Source organism: Poecilia reticulata, chromosome 10, assembly GCF_904066995.2.
Source record: "Poecilia reticulata chromosome 10, P_reticulata-male-v2, whole genome shotgun sequence".
Taxonomy (NCBI): Eukaryota; Metazoa; Chordata; class Actinopteri; order Cyprinodontiformes; family Poeciliidae; genus Poecilia; species Poecilia reticulata.
This window is the reverse complement of record NC_088839.1, coordinates 10153542-10160334: the sequence shown is the minus strand read 5'-3', so window position 1 is coordinate 10160334 and position 6793 is coordinate 10153542. Positions and strand designations below refer to the sequence as shown.

The 6793-nt window shown below is 40.6% G+C and overlaps 1 long non-coding RNA gene across 1 annotated transcript; it reads left to right on the top strand.

Annotated features, from left to right (window-relative positions):
* Positions 1 to 5809: 5809 nt before the first annotated feature.
* Positions 5810 to 6456, top strand: LOC145553148 (uncharacterized). Its single transcript, XR_014089394.1, has 2 exons — positions 5810 to 6006; positions 6103 to 6456. It is a non-coding gene; the product is annotated as an uncharacterized LOC145553148 (long non-coding RNA).
* Positions 6457 to 6793: the final 337 nt, after the last annotated feature.

Below are 6793 nucleotides of genomic sequence, written 5' to 3'. Positions count from 1 at the left end.
GACTCAGCACCTCAAACAAAATGGTGCTCTGGGGCTTGTTAAATTTGTTCACGCATCACCGTCAGACAGTAGGCTTAGACCATGTGGGCCTGTTAAGTTTGTCTATGGCACTGAACTTCCTGATTCCAACTTCAAAGACAGCCCCAGCATCAGCAGCGTGATAAAGTCCCCGCATTTTGGGAATACTGAGCATTCTGGAGAATCTTCTGCATAATGCGGCTCGAGTGACACAATATATCTTCTCCTTACTTGTATCTAGCGTACGTCCGTTATATCCACCGGCCTGCCTTTGAACTCTTTCTTTATCTATTGTCTTTTAAACCTTTTCAAGTTGACGGGTTTGATGTCACCTAACTCTTTAGTGCTCTTGATATATTTCCGCAGCCATTACATTTTTAAAGCCCTTATAAATCGAGCTCCATGCTTGACACATTTCCAGCTTCTATCGTCTATCGTACAAGTTGTTGAGCTTTTGCTTTTGTAGGATCCACTGTACCATTAACCTGTAAATTAATGTTTCAGGCTCATAGTGCAGACAAAGCAGCCAACCAAAAGACACCGTCAGCACTGCTTTTCTGGCACTTTAAAAAACAATGGCCTTACAGCGGATGAATAGAACGGAGTCTGCCCCACTGCCTCAGATCTTGCTGCTTCGTTTTGAGCTTGATTACCTGTCTGTAAAGATCCATGGACGGTAATATGCCTCTTGAGAAAACATTGTCTATATGCAGCTGTTATTTAGTCCTCTAATAGTTGGGATGTTCCAACCTAACGGTACTCTCTTTCTTCAAGACTACCGGGCCGCCCTCTCAGGAAGAATTGCCATTGTGTTCACATCTGTGCTCTGTGATGATCTAGTTCACGCAGAACAGCAGTAGGGATAACTCATTACTGAGATGTATGCTACACCTGATGGCTGCCGGGGGATTTGCCTTGGAGCTGGCTTTTTAGGAGCGCGTCGGCGCGCTGCTTTAGTTCATTAGCTTGACTGTTTTTTATTGCCTTTTAGTGTTTCACATTTACATTTAAAACGATGCTTGTTTGATTTGAAGTTTTAAGCTTTCCTTTTCAAAATGCATTCCGATCGTACGACACCTGTGTTTTGGATTTAGTCTGCTCATGTTGTTTTTTTGGATCAGAATGCATCGGATCATTTGAAACTTATGATAAAAGAAGGAGCAATTTAAAAGGGGGGAAAAATGCTTAGACAGCACCTTAAATTTAGGTAATTCAGACATTTATTCCTAATGATTTAATGAAATGAGAGGCGTTGACATTTCTTAGATAAACCCGTTTCGGTAACACTTTATTTGAAGGGGTGTGCATAAGACTGACATGAGACTGTCATAAACACGACATACATGTCATGAACATGAATGACTCTTCAGAAATGTGTACGACTGTTGTCATGAAGTGTCATTTGGTCAATAATGACACTTTTAATGCAGTGGTGCACTAAAAGTTGCATTAAAAGTTAATCGAAAGTGTCGACTTTGCATTATTCAGTAAATAATAAAACTTTCAATTCAAAGTTCCATTAAAACTTACAGTAAAGGCCAATCAGAAGTATCAACTTGGTATTAAAAGTGTCATTATTTGCTGAATGACACTTCATGACAACAGTCATAAGCATTCGTCATGTTTATGACAGTTTCCTGTCAGTCTGATACTCACACTTTCAAATAAAGTGTAGCCCAGTTTTTTGTAGTAAAAGTTTTACAGGTATATAAAAATGTAAAAGGAATTAATCTTAAAGGGAACGGCGCATTCCTCAAATGACATAAAACAATAGTTTTTTGTTCATGATGGACAGGCCATTTCTGACCATCCAATGCAACCAGCAGCGGCTTACGCTTCAAGCCGTAATACCAAGCTGGGTACACATGTTCACCTCTCTACTTTTTAACCTACAAAACTCAGATTCTTTTTTTTTTTTTTTCTGTTTCAACTTTAGGCTTCAGACTCAACTAGCATTGCTTGAGGCTATGTATCAGACTGCATGCAAGTCCCTCTGGGGCCACAGAAAAACTTCTGACAACTTCTTAAATACATGCAGTAGTAATTCCCAACACCAGTAAACAGACTTTGATGTTAAAAATTGGTAAAGTTTTTCTCCAAGCCCTGGGACAAAAACATGCGTTACCACCCACACAGCTGAGTGGAAGCATTCCTTGGCATTACTTATAACACTTAAGTATCCGGTCTTGTTGCACAAACACGGTGTCATTTTTACAGTACTCCAGTTTTTACAGTAGTCCAAAAATTCAAAAAAAAGAGTGTGTGCAGACCTTTGAAATAAACTGCATATCATGACCTTTGGGAATAAACAAACCATCTTCAGTTAGACAGAATAAGACCACATTAGGCCACTGTGAATGACTGTCACTAAACATGAACATGTTTTACATCTGGACGGTGAACGATGATTATACATGGTGGTTTGGGAAACGTCTGACAAAATAACAGATGTGAGCACAACGTAATAAATCCGTCCTTTTCCCAAACACTAATAGATTTATCATTTCTTGAGGTGCCCTTGGAGGAACCGGAAGTTTATAGCCAAAAACAGCATGCCTTGGTTGGATACGACTGAGCTCTGAGCCAGGGTCAGAGCCTGGCAGGTGGTGTGCCACAGCTGTCTCCAAGCATCATTTTCCATGGAGCATGAATACAAATTTGAAGAGGGGCTTTAATGCTATGTTTATTCTTATTTGGCAAACTTTTGAATTGTAAATAACATGCATTAATTTAACTTTTCTTTCTTTCTCTCTTTGTTTTTTAATTCCCTAAGGCGTAGAACATCAGAGAGCATTTTTTTTCTCATCTTTTCCCTTTGTACCTTATGTCAAGAAGGTGAGTCGGGAGGATGTTTTGGAGAATAAAACATTTTATTTCAGCAGATGGCACAACACCCAAGACTTGCAAAATGTTCACTGGAAGTTATACTTTCAGTTTTATTAAAATCTGAAAGATGATGCTTTAAAAAGTAGCACGTTCCTCAAAGAAAATTACATATCGTCAAGGTAAAGACACAAATTAGACATTTGTGTGTTCTTGTGTGGAGTCTTACATCTTCAGTTTCATGCAAACATATTTGAAAATCAGGCTGTAAATCCTGATAAAAAATAAGAAAAATCATAGTTTCGTGGTGTTATAGCACCTAAACCAAAACCATGTAACTGCAAACAGCTCCTGTTATTGCAGTTGTCAATAGTTTAAAGCTATAACAATATTACAATTTTTAAAAAAAGCTGACCCGCCAACTAGCCTGCTGTAGCCTGGGGTCTTGTTTCATGCTAACTCCCGACGTTTATTTTGAAATACTGTCGTTTTCATATCCACAGATGGGTGCAGCCTTATTGTATACATGTGTAATTTTTGCTCGCTTTCTCTCATTACAGGGCGTGGCAGGCGGGGAGGTTCTCACAGCTGAAGCTCATCACGACTAGGCAGATGCCGGATCAGTCCAACAACTTTCCACTTGCTCATCTGCCTGTCTAAAAGAACTAAACTCTGCTCTTTCATATTTTGGGTCAGGATTGACCTGGACACTCTGCAAGATGGTTCTGATTCAAATGCATCTTCTGAAAATTGGATAGAAAGGCATAATATATGGAGCTCTGCCAAATATTATGCTACTTCCTTGTTTAATTGTCTGTTATTTTGTTGTCTTCTGCTAATGCTAAATTGTATCTTAAATGTTTTGATGACATACATCTACAGAAAATAAAATCCATGTGAATTAAACTTAATTGAGTGGGCAGTCTTTACACATCACCATTCCACTGGCCGTCATGTTTTAAAGCTGGGTCTAGGAAAGTCATTACATTTAAAACACTTGTCATTATTCCCATAAACCCTCAATTATTGCCTGAAACACTGTTGCTGATTGGTTGCGACAAGCCCCAGGAAAGTTTTGGATAGAAACTGTAACAAAAAAATGTCACATTTATTTTGACAATACAGTTATCAGGCTGTTGCACCAATGTACCACATGCCTTCCTTTTTGAAAACACACATTTGACAAGTCTCAGTAATTCTTAGCAGCTTCACCGCTACATCTTAAAATCACAAAGTCTAGACAGTAATTGCCTTTCAAGGAACTTTGAGAAGCACTTCGTACAATACTCCACAGTATGATGAGACCGTTTTTTCTCTCTCTGCCTCTCTCTCTCTTTCTCTCTCAGAGACGTGATGTAACGGGAGTGGAGGTACTTTGTGACTAAGACATTTAAGCAGGAGTTGAAGACCCTAGAAAACAACATTTATCTAGGTGACAACCTTGCTGACCTGCAACGCAGCCCCGAATGTCTCTCAAAAATCAAACATCTGGAATAATCTCTTGGGATTTCGTGCTTTGCGGTGTCCCAGGCAGGAGCTTTTATGTTTCTCGAAGCGATAAAAACTTGGTATTTCGCAGCTAGGACAACTCTGTCCTTCTATCCAAACATACTGCAAAGAGCCCTGGTAAGCAGTTATTTCCATTTGGCTGTATTGATGGATGGAGGATATGCTTACGAGAGAAAGATCTGGCTGCATAATGAAGGGCGAGAGGAGGCTGAGCAGAGGAGGGTGAGCAAATAACGTTTGAGAGCGAGCCACTCTTAAGAGATTGTGGTAACTCAAAGTGGGAAAACAAAAAATAATAAATCCTACTCAGCAAAAAAAAAAAAAAAAAACCTACAGGCAACAACAGCACAACCAACAGCAAAGGTTTGCTTAAAACATGCAAACTAGCTATCATACTTGTAGTCAGTCCAAGTATTTCTCTTTTATTTTGACATTGTGAATTATTGTCATTACCAGGTGGCCTTGGTGTCTGATTACCGATTTGGTGTTCACACCCATGCAAATGTGAAGATTTGTAATGGAGACTTGATGTAATTTTATGCTGTTCTGAAAAAAAGAAAGAAAAAAAAACTCTCTCCATTAGGTGTTTAGTGGTTTAGTATTTCTACATACACAGCCAAACTGAGACATTATGATGATTTATTATCCTACTGTAATGGGCTCTGATAGAATATACATATCCAGCTACTAAAAATATAAAGACGGAGAGCTACTGTTTTACGCCACTGGTTGAGCTTATATGGAGGCTAAAGACACCTTACAGCAGTTTATACAGCATCCTTCGTTTCTATTGACCCCCTTGATATGGATTTTGAGAAAAGCCTTAAATTCAGGCGTCATTCCAGTAACTCTCGTATGATACAACAGAAAAATTCACTCTTTAGAATACCTTTTGTTCAGTGGGGGAAGATTTTCACGTGAGAAATGATTGCTTTTTTTCTTTCTTTTACAAAATTTGCTCTGACTTATTGGTACATCTAAATTAAAGGCAGTCACTCTATTTTGGTTATTTAGACTTGACTTGTTCAGGGTTTCTGGAAACTTTCAATAAATAATCATCAGTTTAAATATGAGCTGAAACCCATAACCAGTTACTGGGCACTAACCTGGGTGTAAACCCAGGTCTTTCTTGTCACCTGGATATTTAACTGGAACTGTTCACTTTGGTTATTGACCATTTTAGCAACAGTTGTGTTCAGTCAGGTAAAGGATCAGTGATGCTCAGGGGCTTTTTTTCCCCACTTTGAAATATTAGTACATTTAAAACAAAAACCTGGTTAGCCACCTCTTAATATAGGAATAATAAAGGAATTTGGAAGCATGATAAAAATTAAAAACAAAATCAACTAAAATGTTAATTTTGTATTTATGCAAAAGAAATGTAATGTTTTTACTTGATGTTTTTTTACCTCTTCACAAGGCATGGCAATAATTGCACTTTAGGGACTGATGCTGTTAGGATCCAGGTGGTGGGGATTAGTTTGTTTTCCTTTTCAGTACTTCACCAGTCCACCTGAGGGAGCCATCGGGTCACCCTGCTGGAGAGGCGTGCCCGCAGACTCCCAACTACCCACACCTGAGGGGAATCATCGTTTGGAGCAGTATATAACCAGCAGACAGCCAACACTTCCTTGCCAGAGTGTTTGCCAGTTTTTGGTACTCGAGCCCCTCAGTGTGATTTGCCTAAATCTTCTTGTGTTTTGACCCGTGTCTGTTCAGGTTCTCACCCTACTCTCGTGACCTTACCCTCAGGAACCCTTCGAAGCCCACCAGCCCAGGAGAATCCATCTGTGACACCTCTGCTGCCGACTCAACTGCTCCCCTGTGGGGACACACCTGACCTGCCACCCTCCAACGCCTGGTTCCTTCCCAACCTGCCTCCATCACTCTCCCCACTGTCTGGAACCCCGTTCCTCCACCCGATTGTCCAAGTAAGATCTGTATCCCCAGCCAGTGGTTATCTCCATTCCCTACCCCCCGTGAAACCATTTTGACCTCTCTATTCCCTTGTGTGCAGACGCACCCGGACTCCGGCCCGCTGACCTCCCTAGTCGAGCTTCCTTGTTTGATTTTCTGTATTTTACAATAAACACTCTTTTCATCCATCTCTCTGTGAGTGTTTCTGCATGTGGGCTAAAAACATTAGACCAAGCATGACAGAACACTCTGGCCACACTGAAAACCCAGCAGAAACTTTCCAGAGAGCTCTCCACCAACAACAAGCATCTATACAGAAGCATGAGTCCGCCTTACAAGACCTGGGTCACCGACAGGCTGAAACCAACAGTCGCCTGGCTGAACTAACAGATTTTCTTCGCTCACGTTTTCCGCAGACTCCAGATCCAGTAGGAGAACCTTCCCAACCTTCAGCTCCAGGTCCTGCTCCTCCAGTCCAGCCCACGTTTTCCGACTGTCCGTTGCCCAATCCACCCAGGTTTGATGG